The sequence below is a fragment of the Struthio camelus genome, chromosome Z, assembly GCF_040807025.1.
Source record: "Struthio camelus isolate bStrCam1 chromosome Z, bStrCam1.hap1, whole genome shotgun sequence".
NCBI lineage: Eukaryota > Metazoa > Chordata > Aves > Struthioniformes > Struthionidae > Struthio > Struthio camelus.
Window position 1 is genome coordinate 45,466,805 of NC_090982.1, and position 19,049 is coordinate 45,485,853.

General features: G+C 39.1%; 1 long non-coding RNA gene across 7 annotated transcripts in view; it reads right to left on the reverse strand.

Moving 5' to 3' along the window:
- Positions 1–865: 865 nt before the first annotated feature.
- The window catches only part of LOC104150972 (uncharacterized), a 257,069-nt gene continuing 238,885 nt past the window's right edge, over positions 866–19,049 (reverse strand). For 4 of the 7 annotated variants that reach the window (XR_011138040.1, XR_011138044.1, XR_011138043.1 and 1 more), the window contains 4 exons: positions 17,246–17,341; positions 14,054–14,336; positions 2,485–2,636; positions 866–1,680 (listed from right to left, as the gene is read on the reverse strand). This is a non-coding gene — a long non-coding RNA (uncharacterized lncRNA). Of the gene's footprint in view, positions 1,681–2,484; positions 2,637–14,053; positions 14,337–17,245; positions 17,342–18,066; positions 18,178–19,049 lie in introns of all 7 variants that reach the window. The other 3 variants (XR_011138046.1, XR_011138041.1, XR_011138045.1) reach the window with 3 other exon arrangements.

Consider the following 19,049-nt stretch of genomic DNA (forward strand, 5'->3'; position numbering starts at 1 on the left):
TCTATGGAAACTCCTCAATATCTGCCAGTCCACTGGTCTAAATAATTTTTCTTCTATCAACACAGAAAAATAACAAATCAAAACAATTGCTTTAACATAGAATTGATATTAATGTGATATGCTTTTATTTTTTCCTTAAATCAAATTTACAGTGGTAGGAAGGCTCTCCATAGCAGCTCTATATCAGAAATGAACAAATTGGCAGCGCGTCTGCCTGGAAGCATATTGGCCAGATCACAGGGTTCCTCTATACTCCATTTACTGCCAGTAGGACAACTGGTCCTGGCAGTTAACTCAGAAATGGAGTAGTGCAGCAAGCCTTCAAAAAAGTGACGGGCCTGGGGTGGCATCAGTTTCACTGTCCAGCTGTGTCTGAGTGTGAGGCTTTCTGCGCCGAGTCGTGCCATCATGGCTCCGTCTCTTGGGAAGAAGGACCCACAGCTGAATCACAGAACTAGCGCTCTGGCTCTCTGCAGCTGCTTCTGGAAGTACAATACCTAGGGGAAACTCTTTCGCAACAACTTTTGAAAGAGTGAGCGAGATCTTGTGGAAAGTGTTTGTTGTGCTTTAATCTTGCATGGCAATCATCCCCAAATTCAGCAAAAAAAATAAAAGAATTGCTGGAAAGACAGAATAATCTCAATAAAATTAGTGCAGATTTTCAAGATAATCATAATAACAGATATTTAATAGAAGAATATAACGTCAAGTACAACATTATTTATATGTACATTTTTTATATAAAATAACCAAATGATATAAAATAATAATAAATATTATTATTAAAAGCACTAGAGATGGAATCTGAACATTTTACTTTAATGAGCTTTCTTTGAACTGCCATATACATAGCTTGAAACAAAAATAACACTGACATACAAAGACTAACCATCCCTATTGCTGTAGTTAAAAACCTTACCTTTGTAGTCTCAGATAATTGTTTCTGAACCATCACAGGACCGTGGAGGAAGAAGACCTACCAGCTATAATTACTGACTCAAAAAGTCTCCCATAAGATCCTATTCTGGAAACCAGATACTCATAGGGGCAGAGGTAAATGACTGTCCTGGATGGGAAATTCACTGAGAGATTGGAAACAAAGCACTGATGGCTAATGGACATTTTTCAGCACTGCAGAAGTCCTGTTGGGGCATACTGGAGGTGAACTTGCCTAATGAATTAATCAATCATTTGGTAAAAGTACACAAATGGTGAGGTGATAGATTTTGCAAGTAATACAGAATTCTGTCGGCTAGACAAAATCAAAGAAAAATGTGTAGCATTTCAGAAACCCAGTGGGGTTAGATGAACAGATAAGAGATGATAGCCAAAGAACGCATATTGCGAGGAGCAATCTGAAAGAACAGGAAAATATGTTAAGATGCTAATGATAAAATTCTAAAACAGTTTGAGCTATATTTTCAAATGCTTTTATTGTTTAGAAGAAATATCCTTATAAACTCAACATGTGAAATAATTCTACTATTGTTCCACAGTCTTAGGTTTTAAATTAATTTAATTAATGAGGAAAAGGTACAGAGCTATTTATGAATGATTCAGTGGAACTACCCTCTCCGTATGCAGTAGAATGGATACAGACTTCCTCAGCTGGAATGCTGCATTCAGCTCTCATAGTCCTTTTTCAAAGCGATAATACAGGAGGGACTTCAGGTGATTCCCCTGTGTTGGGAAACAGAAAAAACTAGTCAGCTGACATAAGAAAAAAATGGAAGGGAAGAACATAAAGTAATAACTAAGACAGTATACTGTGCACTTTTAATTAGCATTTTTCATAATAGAGGGTAAAGAGAGATACAAAGGGATGTAAAGGAACTACATTTGAAATAAGAGGTTTTAAAACGTACAGAACACAGTTAATTCTGTGAAACTCACTGACAAATAATACCACTGTCAGAAAGATGTTAGTCTTGCGAGAACGTTCATCTTTGCATTAGAATAAATATATACAAGACACATTATGTCCATCACTAAAAATTAAGAGTTAGAAAAAAGCTGCCAGTGCATGAGTCATTTCCCAGTTGTCAGAATTTTTATCCTTCTGAAATATCTCATACAGTTTGCTGATAGAGATGTGACACGGGGTCACATGGGATAGTAGAGTAGGACAGCAATTCCTCTGCTCAGAAAAGACTTGCCAGACCCGAAGCTAAACTATTTGCATCACTAGCTGAAGTGATTAGCAGGGAATTGGTTGCTTGACAACCGTGTTAGCCCCGGGTCATTTTCACGCTATTTATGAGCCTATGTTCTATTTGCATCAGATTTATTAGCTATCCCTTTCAAAGGGAGGAAAGATGAGGCGGGAAGCTGACTGCTGCAGATCTCCACAGATGAATGAGTCAGGGTTGGCCTTGAAAAAAAAAAAGTGTGTGGGAGAGGCACATGGAAGAATGGAGATACAAAAATGAAGCAAAGACATTTCATATCTGAGGGGTTAAAGAATGACTGTAAGCACAGACTGACCTCAGATCCACTCATTTCTCCACACCTGACCTCCTCATGGGTGAGCTGCAGCATATCTATCCAGATGTTACTTATGGTGTTTGGACTTGTGGGGTCCCATGTATCTGCGCAAACAGCCTGGAGCTTTTCAATGGTCAGTTCTTCCAGGCCTGCTTTGAAAAGAGCAACAATCTTTAAGGAAAAGCAAATACAAAACAATGGGGAGAAGAAAATCAGACAAAAAGGATGTAAAAATAAGACTCTGCACGTTCTAATTTTGGTACCTGCATCACTTTTCTTTTAAAAATTACACAGATAATCAAATGTTGCAATGACATATATATGATAAAGCATTAAATCATCAAAGCACTAGTTCATAAATACGATGTGATTCTTAGTAATTCTTAATCTAAAATTGAGCTATTTATGCAATGCTTTGGTAGCATTAATATTCTTGTAGCTGGTCATCACACTGATGAGAATGTGTTCAGTAATATTTTTGAGATGACTTTTCTTGATTTGTAGATACTTGCTGGGGTTTCTGGTTTTGTACTTTTTTTTGGTTGCAGGGCACGGTTAGACTCCAATGCCTGTATTTGTGAAGCCTTCCTTTTTGCAGCAGTCAGCTATTGGTTAAGAATAGCTACATTATATTGTCATTAAAAATTCATTAAAATGAGTTGTGGCAGCCTGTGAGAAGCATCCAATTAAGCAGTTCAGTTTCTACACATAAGGCTACAAATGAGCAGTCTTCTTGCTTTTCAATAATGGATCACAGACTGCAGTTAGTAGCTGTAAAATAATTGATAAGGCAAAAGTTATTTGTAAAATACATACTAGAAGTAGAAAAGTAGATTAGAGAGGATGATTTTGCCTTGGGACCTTCCTCTGACTGTGGGAAAAGTACAGCGTTCTTTGATTTAATTTTTACATAGCCTGGGGAAAGCTGAAATGCCATATCTAATCATTCAATATTTTGTGTTTCTGACATGTATTATGTATCACTGAATCTTCAGAATCAGGGATGGAAAAAACATCTTAGACTTTATTCACCCAAAGCCATCACAGGACAGTAAATATGGCTCGACAGCGGAAAAGACTCATGAGTTTTTTTGATTTATCCAGTATATCTTATTTTGTTGCTAGCACGTTGATGGACTCGTAGACTTGTTTCACAGCGAGTGCCTACGCTGCAGTGAGAGGCACGGGGGCAGTCCGTGTGGGCGTAGCTGAGCTAGGCTCAGCAGCAATAGTGGTGGAGGTGTGTTGGCACAGGCTTGCCCATGGGACTATCCATCTTACTGATTTCCCAGGATTGGCCCATGCTGCTCACGGGCTCCCAGGCTAACGAAGTTAAAGCTAGTTCAGGTATGCTGCACGTTTTATCAAACTGCTTCTCCATCCGTGGTATAGACACACCTTACATTACAAACTGGTTCTGACACAGTGGTGAAGAATCACTGATAAGGAACCTCTTGGACCCAGGAGGTATTCCCTCAGAGCAACTAAGCTGCTCTCAGTATAAGACAATGATAAGGTAAGAGGACCAAGGCCAGCCTTGTGCCAGCCTTTTGTTTCTCCAGCCCTAGGGATGGCCAGGGACTAAGCTAGGCTTTTGTGTAAGTTGCTATATCCCAAGTTACGGATCACATGCCTTTTTTCCAGCAGATTTCAGATTCAGTTTTGCCTTGAATACATCTCACTTTCTGCCACTTGCTGATTATTTCCCGCCTGTCTTCACTTATTGATATTAGTTTTAATTTACTACTTTGTTTAATTGCCGATTCCAACGCGCTGTTTCTAAACGTACCTTCTGGTTAGCATCAAAGCCCTATGTACAAGCGGGGTCTAAATTCCATGGGACATTGGTGCAGCAGACTGGAAACTTTTTGGCCATTCCATTTATATTTAAAATGTAGACTTTAATTGAATTAAACATGAAGCAAAGCACTACAAGCGGAACAGTTTTCTTTTTTTCTTTAACCTGGGGGTGAAATTACAATTCATTTTGTCTCTACGGTGCAATATTTAATGAGATACAAAATTTGGTACTGAGTGTACTTTCATATCAAAGGAGGAAACCTATGGATGTGGCAGCTTGCAGAGGGCACCTGAGATGCTTGGAGCTTTTAAAGGCATAGAAAACAGGCTGACAAAGCCTATGCTGCAGGGACGGAGGGTGTACTTTGCAACACAGCTAAGGATCAGCTGCCACTGGAAAGAGTTTTGTGCTCTCTCGTTCTCCCCCTTCCACCTCCAGCCTTGTGTTCCTGCCACTTCCCTTGTGACGGCACTGGCATCCACCTAGCCCCATGGTGAGGCACAGTGGGGAGCTAAATCAGCGTGCGACTAAACTTACAAAACCGGGAAGAGTCTTCTACTAGTTTAAATCTGAGATATTCATAAGGCATGAGGGAAGAAGGCAGAGCACATTGCTGCAGCAGTGAGTGGACTCCTTTTTCATGGCACAGGCTGTAAGACTGGCTTAGCTGTACGGTGAATCTGCACTTGGAGCTGCGTAAGGACAAAGCTCTGCTTTTCAGGACACGGCCTGGGTTCTGCTGACTCCTGGCATTCAATATAGTAAATTGTATCGCTAGAATTTCAGCTAAGTTGGTTAGGTTACAGATTTGACACCGTAACGCAAGAAGAGCTACTCATGGGTCTGCCAGAGACATTGTTTCTGACTGGCTGCAGGCTCAGCAAGTCAGTACTTTGAACCAGGTTTTCAGTATTATTTGAATACTGCTGTGGTTTTAACGGCCCAACAAGGTACACCTCACTGTAACATGATCTTATGGTGGGAAGAGCCAATTTACAGGTTTGTATATGTTATTGATCTCCCAGCCACTACCATATCATGAAAAAAGAGCAAATCCTGACCTATGGAAAAATGGCAAAACTTCTTGAGGATCAGGATTTCCTATGCCATAGCAGTGAGTGGATATCTGCAAAACCTCAGCAACACACTAATTCTTTCTTAATTTTTTAGCTCTCCCTTGCAGTGGTTTTCAAATAAAGCATTTTATGAGGACTTACATTGTTTAGTACAACATCATTATAAAAGACGTATCTCAATTAAAATCTTATTTAAAAATAAGAGAATAAAAAGTGCTTTTGTAACAATGATGCAAAGTACTCTGCAATTAATTCAAAAAGAAATAAAAATTAGAACTGTATTTGTGCCGTATTTTCTGTATTTTCCAAGGTATACCTTGGAAATAACACACAAATTCATTCAGAAGGTCAATCAGGCAGAAAGCCCAGAGGATAAAGAACGCTTCCTAGAACTAGCTAGAAAAAAGCTTTGCCAGATGCAAGGTACGTACTGCAAGAAGAGCTCAACTTCTGTACTATCTACATACCATATACATTATTTATTTATTTTCCCATGTGGTTTTCAACATCCCTCAACTCTTTCTATACAAGTAGAAAAAAAAGTTTAAAGTTTTAATAATTAGAATACTGAGGCAGTAAAAGTAGTGACATAAATGAAATTAAATCATATGAGGCTGTGATCTTCTTTACAGGGAGGTAGGCAGTGACATTATTCCTTAAAAAAATTCTTTCACAGTGTTTATTATGTGAGGCATGCTATTGTTGTGCCTAGATATCAGAGGAAGTCTTTCTGCCAGGCATAATTAGAACTGTCTGCTTTTGAAGTTTATCTTAGTATTTACAGGGGATCTTCTAAAGCCCAGTCAAATCAGTCGGCAGGCTCCTGGGATATGCCTCCACTGTGCAAAGCACAACAATGTAAAGAGATGCCTGACTTGGTGCTAAGTGAGCCACACTGTGCAGAGCCCTGCAGAGACACTAACTAGAGGCCAGAAAGGAGCGTAACAGCCAAGCTAGTTAAGCCAGAAACAGCCTCCGGTTCCACAGGCAGCTCATTCTCAGCCAATGTGTCACCTTAGTGCAGCCGTACCATGCACAGCATGGACACCCAGCAATGGACCTTCCTACCCTATTATGGTAGGAATTCATGTGCAGTTTGGCCTCAAATTCAAACAAATTCAGGCTGTGCCTGATTATCAGACATCCTTAGAGTTTATATGTTTCTCATCACATTATTTACCCAGCAATGTGCAATAATCTAACATCAGTAGCAAGCAGAGGATGATTTAAAATGCAATCTACTGCTTTGTCTCTAAGCTATCACATCATGCAAAATTTCTCCTGCCGAGTTCAATCAAGGCAGGACACTTCTTGCAGCCACCAAAAAGCAGGCAGAGACAGGGGTAAGACTGATGCCAGCAGGGCCAGGATTGTACTCCAGGTCTCAAAGGCTGTATTTCTCTCCAAGGGCATGAAGGACACTGCTTTGTGGTAGAGGTAGCCAATTTAAGCCTAGGCACATAGATTCCCACCTTCTCCTCTGCCCCTAGACATGTATTATACTCTTGCCTTCCCTCACCGTTTGTGAGACCGCGGGTTCAACTGGTGAAGGGAGCTGATCTGTGTGAGACGTAATCACTTTTATTTTCCCCTCTAGTAGAGTTAGTTTTCACATGAGCTTCCTCAACTGGTTTACCCTGTGGTCTCAGATGTTCAGTGCAGTGGTAGGGCTGGGAATACACGGCCTGTTCAGAAGATAATACTGTGGCAATGTGACCAGCTTAAGCTGCCATGAAACCACTGCTTGAGTGAGGTTTTACAAAAAACATAAGCTTTTTCAATCTTATTCTTAATGATCTGGGGTATAGGAGGGACTACCAGAAAATGTAAATGTAATTTAATAGTGTATATCTTATTTCAGCATAATAATGGGATGTTAAATCAGCAAATGGCTTACGTATAGTCAAATGGCTAATTTTGTATCTGAGGTCCCAGTCCTAGTGCTTCAATAAGACTCTAAATATAACAGAAAAAATATACAAATTTTAACTAGCTTATAGTTCTATAAATCAAAGTTTGTGCAAGAGAATTTTCAGCAGTATTATGAGAAACTGTTGAGCTGCAGTGCTGCTTTGATGAATTTTATGTTTCATTTTATTGTCTCCATTAAAATCTTTGCAACTGTTTTGAAAGGAGAAAACAGTAAACACTGCATTTTGAGACCCCAGATGATTCCTTGTGGGCTTCCCAAGCCAAAAATACATAATGTGTAGAAACAGAGTGGTCATTCAAGTTGAAAAGATATTAAAAAAGCAAAATACTTGGCATTTAATAAGCCCAAAAGAGAAAGTGGTGGTGCTAATGTAGTTTCTTCTACGTTCCAAATGGAAAATACAGACATTATGACACACAATTAAGGTCCTATTTACAAGTCATGGCCTTTCGTGTTGAAAGTTCTCTCTTGTGCTGTAGTTCTTCAACTTGGCAGGAAAGCAGCTTTGGCTAAAAGAGCCCCCAGACCCCTCCTATAATTGGCACCACAGCACGGGCAACTTAGTGAGGTTTGGCAGCTTTTGTGCTTGAGCTTAGCAACCCTTTTTTGATCAAATTAACTCTAAATTCATTTCAGTACTAGAAGAATGCTTTACAAAATATTCTGTAGTAAAAAAGCAGCCTCCTTTAGTGAACAGGAATAGAGAGATGAAAATAACAGCCTCAGCACTGTACATTTACTGAAAATGCTAATTCTGACATCTCCAGTCGGAAGTGGCTCACCACTTTGTAGCGGTGTAGACCAAATTGAATTTTGCTACCTTAAGGATGGGAATAAAATAAGTCAGCCTTGGACAGCTATGCTTTCCTTTATGTAGAGAGGCTTGGGAATAGGATGTGCTGCTGTGAAACTTCTGCCCTCCTCCAGCAGTAGCCCTAACTCCACACAGTCAGATTACTTTCTTGCGACCATCAGCAGGACGAGCTTCTGGAGGGGCTGGCATAGACAAATCAGTAAGATCATGCCTGCCCCTTGCTGGCACAGTTTTACCTCAGGTTGTCAGCCTGCTGCTGTAGACAACTGTGTGCGTTTTTTTTTTTAAAGCCAACAGCTGGTCCTATCTTCTGTGTCCAGAATTGCTGCCATCTCCTCAATTGTGCCAATGTTAAGAGGGGAAAGGCTCATTTTAATTCCTTACTGGTGGAATTACTAGCGCATAAAAGCTGCCTGATAGTGTCAGTCCCTACCAGGTCCTCAAATGTGGATAATAAGAGAAAGGCAAGACTATTCAGATGCTTCTATTTTTCACAGGAATTGCTATATATGTGCAAAATGTTAACAGATCTGATTATTACATATTTTCCTCATTTAATGACCAAAAATGACCCAACATTTTGACTCTAAAACAGTCCATGTAGTAACAAAATACTCCATAAACAGGTGTCTATTAAGAAAAAATGTTTTGATCTAGAAAAATTTCAACAACAAAACCCTGAAGTAATGCAGAGTAATGCATTTTCAGATTTGCCAGCAACTTCATTGCTACATAGGCTGTCATAACATTCTGGCACTACCTTGGCTGGAGTCACAGATTCATTATCAGAGGTGGTAAATAAGTGGTTTTGTTGTAGATATTTAAAAAGGGTAATAAGGCTATAATTATAGGTATGAATGCCTGTTCTTACTTAAGTGTTAACTCTAGAGATTTAACACTGATGCCTCATTAACTCCTACTGTTGAGTTTTCCATCACCAAGCTCATCTCATGCTGTCTTTAAAATATGCACTTTCCCTTCACACAAAGTGGTTTTTGCTTGTGGGAAAGATGTACCATCAGCTAAATGAACCAAAACATTTTAAAACTTTTCTTTACCCTTTTACCCTTTTCCTTTCAAAGAGAGAAAATTAGGTCTTAGCACGTTAGGTTCTGGGAAGCACGTGGATTTTCCAATAGGCTGGAATGAGGCAATTATGCTGTCTCGGTGCAAATGTGATATTCAAGAAGGTACAATTTTCTTAAATTATATTTCTGTTAATTACTTTGAGCCTTTCTAACTAAGCTGTGAAGGCTAACTTGATTGCTCTCAACTATGAAATTTGGAATAAAGCCAAGATGAAAATGGTTTCTATTTCCTACTTCAAGAACAAAACTTTAGAAAAATATACTGACATTATCAATGAAGTAGCTATATTTTTTATCTGAGCCTTCTCTTTTCAAGTTTAATTTGTTAAATTGCAAAATCATTTCCATTTAAGCACCTTTCATCTTACAGTTTTTTATGCAACATTTCTTTATAACCTGTCTCAGTAATAGCAGAGAATATTATTAAAATAGAATTTAATGATCTCAAATTGAAATGCTTTAAATAACGTCTTGTTGTTACTTTTTCTTAATTAGTCTTATTAATAAAAATGTAGAATTTTTATCTTACATTTGAAGGCTTTTAAAATAAAGGTGTTAACTATTTTTTTGCTTGGTTTTCCAAGCAAAAAACGATTATGCAGTGATCCTGTCTATTAGTCTGTCCCCTCAAAAACTTCTGGATGCGCTGACCTACTGTAATCAAACTTGAGGTCTTATAACATGAAGCTCTTACTAGTTTTCTGAAAATCAGTGGCTGGCTGGAGAAGATGGACCTTACTACGGTATGCACTGAGGGAGAGTTATAATTCAGAGCCCTATTTGTTTTAAGAGGCGGGAGTCAGATGGCCAGTCACCATGTACATACTAGCTAATTGGTCAGCTCTTCATTAACTCCAAACCAAAGCCAGCAAGTCCTGACCACTAGTCAGTCAAACAGCCAGGGACATGAGAAACAGCAGGGAAATACTGTGATGAAGAAGAAAACGCGACGGCAATAGGATTATCCTGAGGGTACTACAGGTGTAGGGGAAGTGGCTAGATGTCAAACATAAATCCATAAAAAGCAAGGTTTCCTGTTATGCTGTTCCTGGAACAACTCTCAGACAAACATTGTTTCAATCAGGTTTGATAAAATCAAGTAACGGAAAAAGGTATACACTTACCTGTGCACTAAAGCATCTTTACACATTGCACTTTACCTAGAAGATTTATGTAAGCAAGGTTTTATTAAGTAATTTAAAATAGCCTTCATATATACTTTTGCTTTTTTGGCAGCTGAAGTGCAATAGACAGACTAAAAAAAAGGTGATTTGTCCCTGCACATAGGAAACAGAAATGATGGATGAATGTGTATACAACGTCTATGATGTATAGTCCACAAGGCTGATGTGTAGGACAAAGCAAAGTCACTCTATTTTTATTCTGTAGGAGAAATAGTACTCTGCGTTATTTTAGTCTCAGATGTGGGGTCATTCCAAAGTAAAATGGAACTTCAAATAAGTCTGCATTTCGAACCACAGTTTGCCATCCTGTGATATGGTAGACCACAAACAAACGTTCTCCCCACTTACGACATTATGAAATCATAATCATAAAGTCTTTTCTTCTACAGGTTTAATTTTTCAGTGTACTTCAAGCAAATGAAAAAGCAAATGTATAAGGGAAAAGGAAATATAGCTGTAGTGCAATGGTGAAAGTAGTATCTAAACAGGGAGTTCTGTCCTCATGTTTTCTGTGTGTTCTTGTTTAGTGATACAGAGAAATCTCATATGTTGTTCTCCTAGTGATTTGCAGGGTTTGAGTAAGATGCTGAAATCTGAAGTGTAGAAATGCCTTTTTGTCTTTTAGCTTGACCTGTATTTGATTATGATAGTTTTGTTGTTTTAAGAAAATAGTAGTGTGCACAAAATTAAAGATGTGTTTACACCAAGTAATCAAATAATCAATAAGCCCCATTCAATAAATTGGAGTAAGCTAAGTCAGAGTGGCATTTTGTTTATATATGCTCTGCAGTAGTTACTGCCTTACAGGAAAGAGACATTTTAGGAAGAAGCTTTTAAAATATTCGATCACATTTAAAAAATACTGAAGTCGATAGCTGTAAAACTTCAGGATGAGAACCCTGAAACTGGGCTCCCATGTGAACAAAGGTCATATATATTATTGTTATTGATCTGTTGGTTTGGAATAAAACCTAAGAATTTCAAGGATTTCTTTTCTACTTATAATTCCACAGTAGTAATGGTAGAAAGTTTTGGACACTTCCATTATACTGCAAAATAAACTTTTGTAATTGGTCTCAGAAGTCTACTTTTAAAATCTTATTGGGGTGGAAAGGAATACTGTGTTAATAATATATGGATCTTGTTTCCTGTCAAGGCAGTTATCTACCCTTTTAAGTTCAAATTAATCCTGAAAACAAACTAAAGAGTGGATCTTATCATCTTTGTGGGCCTACAGAGATGTGTTATATATTTAAAAAATAACAGTACAGTTTCACTGAGCCATAAATCCCATTTTTGGTCACTTGTTTGTTGGGTGTAACCTGCATGAATGTCTCTTAGACCACATAACTACAAAGGAATACACAACTGTAAAAATCTTCTGCTCTTAAGAATCTTCTGAAGCAGAAAATGCCTGTTTGGAGATGCAGGAGCTTGATTCAGTTTTTCAGTAATAACGCTCCTTTCCCTGGCTGTGTGTGATGAAAGCTTTAAGATAATTTGGAAATCAAAGATGAATTCTTTTTTCCATATGCATATTTTAGAGAGGAAATGAACCTAAGAAATTTATAGATCTTCTCCTAAGAGGTAATACAGAGTTCACAAAGCTGAAGCTTGGACTGTGGTTCTAACTCTGAGGGTGCAGTTCATCTGACTAAGAGCAGACAAATACATTTAGGCTAAAGGTCTCTCCTAAAAAAAGTACTTTTACAGAGTCACAGTTCATCTGTCCATTTATGCAGTAGGGGACAATCCAGACAACTGAGTTCTCCATAATGATTCAGCTTCACAGTGCTGTATCAAGGTACCTGCACATACACCCAACTGCTGGGAAGGAAATACATGTAGTTGACACCTGGTACCCAGCAGTAGCCAATTTGCTTTGCAGATCTGTTCCTATTGGGTCACAGTACTTGCTAACGTAGATATAGCCATGAATAGAGAGCTTACGTGTGGAAGGGGCCAAGAAATTTCAAGGGTGCAGGACAGAAGGGGACCTGGGTCAGGTAGCTAGGACTGTACCAGAAGTAAGAGCAGAACTACCTACCTATGCTTTCTCAGCTCCTCACTGTTTAAAGAGAAATGGGAAGATAAGAGATGGCGAGTCAGCAATTCTGCCAAAGCCTCCATCTCCAGCATACTTATGCATATCAAAAATGTCCCATACCTTTTACTAGAACGAGAGTGTGCATGATATTATGAAGCTCACCATCATTCACGTGACTTACTGGAAGAAGATCAGGGCCAATATTGACAGATTTCTGTAGTAATACAGACATTTTCTTGGACAGGACAGTGAAATCTTATCTCACACCAGAAAATAACAAAATCTCTCTGCTTCCTCAACTTCTATTTCCTTGTTGTCCCCCTTCTTCAGGCCCCAAATTGGATTTTGACCAATTGATGACATAGGCTAAATCCTAGTCCAGGTTATGTTCTGATGCAGGTAGCGCTGTGCCAATAACAGCAGCTGCCACAAAGTAGTCCTGTGCTAGATGGGAAGCCTCTTCCAGGTTCAAATGGAGGTACTTGGGAAACTTATGAGTGCCTTGTGCACTTCAAAATATTGGGCTTGTCATCCATCTTTCGTAGGACGGAGTGTGGAGAGGTCAGGTATCCTCACATCTGTTACGAATCCCTTTAACTCTCAGCATCTCAATCGTTGAAGCTATGCTGATATATGGGAATTCAGCATACCTGTATGCAGTTAACCCTGTTCTGTTCTCAGTCTAGGCAATTCCTTGAACTGAATTTCCTGAACAGTCCAGAGGTCGATAGGCACCCATGGCTGTACCAACCAAATGCTTCTCCCTCTGGTTCCATGTGTCATAAATGGAGCCCTGGGCACTAAATAGGAGCACAGGTGCAGAGCAGCTTTGGTGCTCTGCATTACCCAGGCCAAGTTATCAGCTTGGCAGGGGAAAATCTTCCATAGAGGTGATTCAACCTAAAGCTTGACATTTAATCTCTAGATGCTTGTGCCTGGCTGGACCATCTATCAATGTCTGCTACATTAAGTCTCCAGTACAGTGGTCACACTAGCAGGAACTCAAAGGTATGTCCAACCTCTTGCAGAGATGCATTTCCTGAGAGCTCATGATTTCTAGCAATTATTTAAAAAGGAGTGCTGGTCTACCATGTCTTCTGGTGTGGGCAAGTGGCCCTGTCTACCAGCAGTCAGGGACGAGCAAAGCTTTTTAGAGCTCCATCACACAAACCCAGTTCTGCTGGTGAGATTCCTATCATTGACACCAGTAGAACACTGGCACAAAGTGAAATTACAAACGTCACCTTTGAAGTAATTCTTGCTGCTGCTGCAGCAGCTCCCGATGATGTCACTAATGTCTCGGCTACTGTCAGGCATGCTTGTCAGGCATGCTTGTCAGGCAAAGGGAGATAAGGTGAGAAAGGAAAAGCCCTTCCCCACAGTATCCCTGAACAAAAGCCTGCTGAGACTGCATTGAAGTAGCTGAAATTGTGCTTGGCCTGTCATCTGGCTCTTTCTCCAGGAGAAGGACCACCCAAAAGACAGCATAACAAATGACCACAGAGATAAACAGGCAGCCCTAAATTCTGGGTTGTTTTTTTCTCTTTTTCTGTTTTGATCTTTCTTTACATTCTTCTTTACCTTTTCAGCCTATATTAAATTATTTTCTACTTTCATCATACTTACCTGTTTGTGTTTTCCTTTTCATCTGCTGAATCAGAGCTCCCTTGATTAGGGCAGTAGTATATGACAACAACTTGCACCTGATGAGCCCCAACAACACTGTAGCACCTGTCCTGTCTTTGATGTCTGCAGTGCTGGAAATCCACCACTCTGTCTCTTGGTATAACCATGGGTTAACAGGCCCCACTCCAGGGTCTTCCTCGAGCTGCAGAACAGTTGCTCTTCACCCCAGTCCAGTTTTTCCTCATCCTCCTTTAGGGTGGCTGCCATTCCTCAGCCTCTTGCCCTGCAGGATCAACAGACGGTACTTGAAGATCAAGCACAAGGAACACAGCCATATTTTCAAGCTACCAAAGGCAATCTACCATGGAGCAGATAAGCAATTGTGAATAGTTTTAGTGCTGCTTCACACTTCAGTGTGCCGGATGAGAGTGAGAAACTAGGGTTGCAAGATAAGTGCACTGTCTCCTGAGAAGGAAGGAAAAATAGGGAAGAGAAAAAAAAATTAAAGCCCACTTTCACTGTAACCACAGTCAGTCCATTATGCCTTGTGCTAGCAAAGACCAGGTCAGGATGACATCCCTGAGGCCTATCCTTGTAGCTAAACTGAAGGAGAAAGGTGTATGCATTGGCACAGGCATGCCAGGGCATCCTTACAGGAGCCATCTAACCTCTGCTATGCTGAACTGCAATATTTTGGCATTTTAAACAGACTGAGCAACTCAGCACGTGTATCTCTAGACAGCAGCTGGTTCCTAAAAGTAGCCATCAATTTGTATCAGAAGTTTTCTAATGGAAGAGATGGAACTCACAGAGTTATTTGTGGATATTGATATTTGTGTTGTCTATTGCTTTGAGTATCCTGGAGAGAAACGGTACATGGTCTGGTTCTGGGCCTCAGATCTACTGAAAAGTGAATGAAAAACACGGAGAGTTTTCTCAGAGCCTTGACAAAATTTCAGAGGATCTTGGAAACAATGCCAGGATGCTCACAATGCTTCTTGCTCACTTTCTTCTTGATGGAGGTGGCAATGTTGATGACATGCCGGGAGAAGAAATGGACCTATTTCAGAGGAGGGCAGAGGGAAAAACATATTGCAGGCTTTGTCAGTGGGTTTGAAAGCAGTGGATAATGGGCAGGGCATCCTGCAGTGTTGTATCCATATAGTCTTTCTTTTCTTGCAAGTGGTATATGACAAGAGTGTATTGCCTGGCAAACACGGCGGCATGCTTTGGGTGGCTGACTCCAGTATTTCATTACCTGGTCTGTATTAGTCCACTTCTGCTCACTAGCCCAGGCTTTTTAAATTGAACCTCATGTCCTTCATGCTAGCCCAACTAAGTCCCTCTCTAAATGGAAATTTCCCCTTGCCCTGGAGTACTATCTCCCATCAAACCCTATATAACCTTTCTTGCTTTCTCTGTTTTTACACGACCTAGAGTTCCCACAAAAGTCTGCTTGCTTTCTCTCTTTTTCCTGCTGCTCACACTGTTGCTGATCCAGGCATCAAGCCAGGTGTGCCTGAATGAGCGTACTTTATAGATTGCTATCACCTTGACAGGTGCCTCATTCAAGAGATGTCCAGCTGGTGGGTAATGGTCCTTGCCTGATGAAAAATAATGGTTACGTAAAGAGCAAAAGCTTATTGTAGATGTTAGTAAGCAAGAGATGAATCATGACCGTTTTGGCCATGGTTTAAGTGCCTAGAATAACATGGGTGTGTATGGAGCGTCTATGCAAGGGAAGCACTCCAGACATGTTTCTTCATAGGCACATCCGAACGTAGCTGTTTATATGGGTGAAGACAGCATATGTTTCATGAATATAGAGGGGGCGTCCAGGTAAAACATCTCCAAACAACAAAACCTCTAAGGCAGTACGAGTAACCTACTTTTAGCAAGATAAATTGTACCCTGACTTCCCATCTCACTTGAAATCTCTAGGTGCTACTGTGCTATAAATAATAACAGCACTCTTATATTCTTTTGACAAGTGGAGGAGGTTGAGAAATTGACTGGGAGAAAGACTGATTCTTTCATCGTATAACATATGGATGAGCAAGATGGGGGACACAATGTGCTGAACTTGGAAGATTTGTGTGGAGCTGTGGTTCCACTCATCCTTGCAGAATTTGTATGATTTCTTTTCCTACAGAGAAGCTGGCGGATTAAACAGTTAAAGATTAAAGCACAGTGACAGGCAAATTTGGGGAAATTTGAGTAGTAACTGCCTGGCTAAATTTTGCCTGTGAGATTCATAAAACTGTCACTTTCATGAACATAAGATTCACACGAATTATTAGCCAAAAACTGAGAAAAGCTATCATTTATTTTCTCAGAAAAAATAGTTGAAAGAACAATTTAACTGTCTTTTCAACCATAAAAGGCAAACCTACCTTTTCAGCCATAAGTTAGTATGGCTGCTTTCACAGACATGGTAGAAAAATCAATACATCTAGCAGAAACTGATACTACATACACTTTCTGAAAGTTAATATTATCCTCAGAACAGATTTTATCATACCTTCTCAATAAACTCTTTGACATTAATTCAGAAAATTTTGTATAAAACACGTTAACACTTTACCATTAAAAATTTAGTAATTGTTCAATATAGCTTATCAGAGAGCGCGTCAGAAACCTGTTGTTTTACCTGTTCATAATTTAGCAAGCATTTGCTTTTTGTGGGACATGAATATAGTGTATATGTATTATTAGCCAAAAACTGAGAAAAGCTATCATTTATTTTCTCAGTCCAGTCATATTTGTTAGACTTCCATTTGAAGGACCCTGTGGTTTTTTGCTATTTTTAGCTCATGTTATAATATGTATTTATTATCTATACTACTACATGCTCAAATTTCTAGAATCCTAAGAAAGATACTGGAAAAATACAGTTTCCTCTTTGACAGAGTATTTAGCAGAGTAATATAAAATACATATGAAAGATACTTTAAAGCATGCTACTGCCTGTTTGGATTTTATCGTGGTTTAATGATGGCCCTTCTTGGTAAATTATTTGAACTCTTTATTCTTCCATCTGCACTATCCATAACCAAGATATGGAAAGTGAAGATATCTTTTTTAAAATTCAGCAGCAAGAATGATGCTAGGGCAATACACTTGGGATTAAGCAAGATGAGACCTTCATCCCCTAAAATCTGAGCAAATATTCCAGCACAATTTAAGATTTACTTTATACGTATCTCTTTATCTTTTCTTGAGTCTCAGAATCATTCCTCTTTCCATTTTTCCTGGTAAATCAGTCTCTACGATTCTTCTGGCAGGTAACTGCAATACAAAGAAACAATATAGTAAGGATTGCTTCAATGGCTTGTCTGAACAATTAAAAAATGCTCCCTTTTTTTTTTTTTTTTATAGGACATACCATCGATACAGTGTTTTTGCACCTTCTTTTTTGTGTACCTATTAAGCTTCCTAAAATTGAAACTATGCTCATAATTTAAATAACATTAAATTGTGAGTTATTTGGGGAGTTTTAGGTAAGAGAAGTTCTGCTATTCTCTATTTGTCATCTAGAGTAAAAAGATTTACTGTCCCCGCCCATCTCTGGAAGAACAATTTTCAGATACGTCAAGTCTAGAGTTCAACCACTTCTGAGTTATCTATTTTGAGTAATAAAATATGGAGAATAAAGTATCTCTCTCTATATATCTATAGATACAGAGAGAAAGTTCCATGTGAAGTATGTGTTTGTTCAAGCTGAATGGATTTTACCCAAACCTTTAAAAAGATACTCACTTTTCAGCATTGCTCAAGCATGGAAAATCCATCCCAAGAGAAGATTTTATATAGCAAATGGACAGCTACAGATAAACTGTTTTGCCGTCAAAATTATCAGCCACTGATTTATGGCAGCTAGATTTAAATTAGTGGGAAAATACCTTGAAATTTCCAGAATGCTGAATTAAATGGAAAATTTATTTTGTCAAGATAAAAATCTGTAAAAAATTCCAGTGGATTGTGAGGCTAGTAAACACTCCAGGAGCACACACCATTTTCTGGAATGTTGAGGGATCACTCAGTTCTCTTTATCTGTGATACAGAGCTCTTGTTTTTTTTTTTGTGAGATCTTAAGTTTCTTCCATATAGAAGTTGGTTCAGCCCTGCAAGATCAACACACACTTTTAGTAAATTTCTCCACTTTCTTAGGCTTTTTTTGGTTTTACTTCTGTAAGAGGGGCCCATCACAGTGAACAGCTCATCATTTGATAAATTTACATCTCTTCCTCCTATGAAAATCTTATTTACAATGAAAGGCATCTCTGCAAAAAGATTTACCCTCTCAAAATTTCTCTTTTTAGTAATTTGAAGAATTCTTCAAGCCAAACTAGTAGAATTTTTGAGCTCCTCAGGTATTTCTTGTTTTAGCATTAGACATGAGGTAGCCTCTTTGAAGTGGGAGGTACTCCCATTCTCCTATTTGAGGTATGAAAGCAGAAACTCCATTCATTTGCTGAATGCTTTGTGTCAAGCTTCTGGATGAACAGCAAGAAAAGGGACAGAAGAGCCTAGTCCTGATCATACTGAAACCAGGGAGAGATTTTGTCACTGACATGAAGGTGAGCAAAATTGACATGAGCTATCTGTGACTAAGTGATGCTGCAAAATGTCTCCCGTTACAGGCTTGAATCTAATCTCATGTTCATTGCTGTAAATCTGAATAGAATGATGCGTGGAGTTACTTAGACAAAAAAAAAAGTTGAAGTGAAAGAGGAATCAAGTCTGCTGGATTAGTGCCTATGCAGGCATGAAACCTGCATAAAATCTGCAAGATTAAGCTTATCGCGCCTTTGGCGTTATAGCAACATTTACCCTCATAAAGCAACTTCAGTACTTTCAACCCTCAGAAGATAACAGATATCTTCAGAAAATAACCTGTGGAAAAATGACAGCCCTTTCACCTTATACAGACACACTATCACTATAATCAAAAAATTATCATTGCGCTATCCATAATAGAAAAAAAAAAAGGAGG